We start from the raw sequence: 3,780 nt of genomic DNA, 5'->3' as shown, positions 1-3,780 counted from the left end.
GAAGTAGATGGAATATTAGATGGTTGCTTAAAGTTGTGTGAGGTTGAAATGGAGCTACAACTGTGGAGGGCTGTTTAAAGAGATACCATGATCATAATATGTATTCACAAATGTTACTTCCTTCAGAAATATATGTCACAGGATACCCGCTAACACACCGTAAATCTGTTCTGGTCATAAATTTCAATTCATCTTTCCTCTTCACAATGCCAACGAATTTGAATGGATTATTTGGATTGTGTTTCATCTCCCCGCCTTATCCTACAGCGAATACTAAACTTGACAATGATGACATCGATGTGCAATTTACAAAACAAGCAAAGGCGTTTAGTGACTCGTTCAACACACTTGCCCTTCAAAGCAGTGTAAACATGCAGGTACCATTTCATCTTGTAGACTGACTAAGAAGAACTGCTGTTGGCAGGAGAAGATGGGAAGCGCACACTCAAAGCATGAGCTGGTTGGAGTTCAGATGGGCACACTGTTTGGAAGGCCCGTGTGAAAGTAGATTTGCATTTACCCTGCACTGGAAACTAAACAGAGGCCTGCTCGGTGATTGTATTCCTAGCTAACATAAGAAATGGAAAAACCTGCCCAGGCACAGCGATGTATACCTTTATTTTTAAAAATTAATAATTATTTTTCAATTAAAATTACATCATTTCCCTCTTCTTTTTCTTCCCATCCGCCCCTTCCATGTAGGGCTCTGTCTCTCTCTCTCTCTCTCTCTCAATTTCCTGGCTTCTTTTCTTTAGTTATGGGCAGATAAAAGCAAAACCTGCTCAATCTGTTTAATGTTCCTACGTGTATATTATTTCGGGGCTGATCAGGCTCTTTCCTAACAAAAATTATTTCTCCTAATCTCAGCATTCCTTAGTTGCCTATAGTTCTTTGTTTAGGATTGAAGCCCCTTGAGATGCCCCACCTCCATGTTAGCCCGTCTGTTGATCGTCCTGGTTCTTGGGTTTTGTTTAGGCAGCCACAATGATGAAACGCCATGGATGGCACTTCCCAGCATTTGGTTTCAGGTTCCTGGATGGCACTTCCCAGCATTTGGTTTCAGGTTCCTCTGGCTCTTACAGTTTTTTTCCCCCGTCCTGTGGTGCTTTCTGAGCCTTCGTAGTGTTATGTATATAACTATTTCATCTGTCTCAGATTTATTCACTTTATTGTACATGTTATGTCTCAATTAAAAAAACTTCAAGGAAAACAAAAGTCTTTGGATTAATAATAGAGCTTTCACCCCCAAGGAGCAAGCAAGAAGACTACAAAGACATTTGCGCTAATTGTAAGATCATCGCTTGTGTTGTGAGCAACAATCTGGATATAAAGACACGAGGATGCCACTAAATAAATTATGACACATTAAAAAAATGACAAAGCCTTCATTAACTTTAGCCATCACAATACCTCAGGATGCAGGCTGAGACTCCTTGTTACCAACACTGACTTAATTAATGGCTCTTGTCTTTTTGCCTTGAGTTTCTGATGGACTGGCTATCATGTCTCTCTTGAAGGGATGACTATACCCAGCCTCGCCATGCCCATTTGTCTGAAAGGCCTCATCTGAGCTGACTAGCGACTCTGAGAGCTGGGTCTGGGAAGTCGATGGATACATCAGCTTCCAGCTGTCACCGAGAGCCACAATGTCAAGCTCGTGAGGGTCCCTCAGAGGAGCCTGGAGTTTCAGGGTCTGTGCTGCTCTTTGTCACTATGTAGAGCGACATAGCAGCAGAAAGTCAGGTGAGGCTGATGCTTCCCCCTTAGAGGATTTTGCCTCTGCTTCTCACGCCGGAGCCTGGTTACATGGCTGGGTGATAATTCGGTTTCCCAGCCTGTATCTCCTCTGCCCTTGCTCAGCTCTCCTTGTTTTCTGTGTGTATCTCCACTCTTCTCCCATTTTTGTCTGCTTCTGTGTCTTCCCTGGGTGAACCCCCTCCCCCACCCCCACTCTCCCTTCTCTCTCCTTCCTTCCCTTTTCTCTTCCTCTTAGTCTCTCTTGAGACAGGTCTAGTGGCCTGGTTGCCATCTGCTGCCTTTTTTTTATGAGGTTGAGATCAGATGGCATCTAATCGATCGTCGCGGTCTCCATGGTTACCAGGGTGACAGAGTACTTGGGAGAGACACATTCTCCAGCCTGGGGCTGTCAGACCATTCCTGAGAGGGGAAAGAAAATAAAACCTCTTCCATCATATTTACACATTTACATCTTTCTCAGAAGTGGCAGAACACAGGTCCTGGGTGTGGTTTTACATGGCTACCCAGTGGCTTGAGGCCAGAGGACCCAGAGAAGCTTCTGTTTCACACACACACACACACACACACACACACACACGCACGCGCGCACACACACACACAAGCACACACACACGAGACAGGGAGGGTTTTTTTTTTTTAAACCATGGAGTCCACTATCCAGACACAGAGACAGTCCCCTGTCTGTATGTCTGGGAGCTAACTCACTCATTCCAATGAGTTGCTAGCCTTTCAGTAGAGTACGGTGACAATTGCCAGCTATTTGCTTCATGAAAAGAAACAGCTATGCTGAAAATTACCATCACATAATCTTTAACTGGGATCAAAGGTCACGTTAAAGTTAGTTGCTCTTTGGCCAAGAACTGGTTATAATCCAGGAAAGCCATATGATGAGATATGACCAAAAGGACCTTTATTCTTGTTTGAGATATGACCAAAAGGACCTTTATTCTTGTTTGTAGCCCAGATTGATCTGTTGCTGAGTATGACCTTGAACTCCTGACTCTCCCACCTCTAAATTCATGCTGGGCCTTCATGTGTGTACCACTACTCTTGCCTCAGCATGAACCTTCTTAATGCAAAAGGTACCTGGGCTTGTCTGTGGTCTGCAAGGCTTTAAGACCTAGGGACTTCCCAACGTGCAGAGCCACACACGGGCCGTCTTATGTGTTGTGGCTCACACTCCAGTTCTGATTGACAGAGATCTAAGAAAGGCTTTGGTACTGAGGACAGAGAGCTAAATGGAACCAGGGTTAGCTATTTGAAGTAACTCTGAAAAAGGAAAACAACCACGCTGGTATTAAATAGTCAAAACTGCATTGGAAGTAGTGTACCTGACTAAATCCTGTGCCATTAGCAAGAGGCACAGATGATGGCGGCCATAGCCCGCCTTCCTCCTTTTTCTTCCAATTGTTCATGCTTTGGAATAACTACCTAAAACTCTGTTCTTTTCCAGCTTCCTGGAGAAAACCTGGGAAAATAAAGCTATAGTCCAGAAATGGGCCTACAAGTTAAGTAACATCTGTCCACTTAAAGAACAGATGTACCACACATGGGCAATGCTTCCTACTCCTTCCTGTCTCTGATTCCTCCAAGCCTTTTGCCTCTCCTCCTGTGCAGAATCTTAGCAAGATTCAGATAGATTCATCTGTAGCGCCTTTGGCTGTTAAGCAAATATCACACTGATATTTGAAATAGAAATGAGCCCATCAATTGAAGGAGAGACTTTAATATAAAAGGGAAATAATTTGTCATGGTCATGAACCTTCTATTCATTTCTCACCTCTGCATCTCGGTTAGTGCTAGCCTCCCTGTACTTCTCCCTACTGCCCCCAATTGTTGCTGCGGTCTACAGTGGACTGGCCTGGGAAGTCATCTTATTGGAGTCATGTCTTTCCAGTTCACCTTTTCTCCAGTCCCCATCCCAGAAAGCTGAACTCCCAATGTTCTGTCTATGCCTCTTACTCAGCATACACCATTATATGATACTCACCGCACATCCTTATATGATCATTGGGTATTCTC

Source organism: Microtus oregoni, unplaced genomic scaffold (genome assembly GCF_018167655.1).
Source record: "Microtus oregoni isolate MIOR12 unplaced genomic scaffold, Mior012 000054F_ref0000373, whole genome shotgun sequence".
Lineage (NCBI taxonomy): Eukaryota > Metazoa > Chordata > Mammalia > Rodentia > Cricetidae > Microtus > Microtus oregoni.
The sequence above is the reverse complement of the archived record's forward strand: the minus strand, read 5'-3'. Positions refer to the sequence as shown.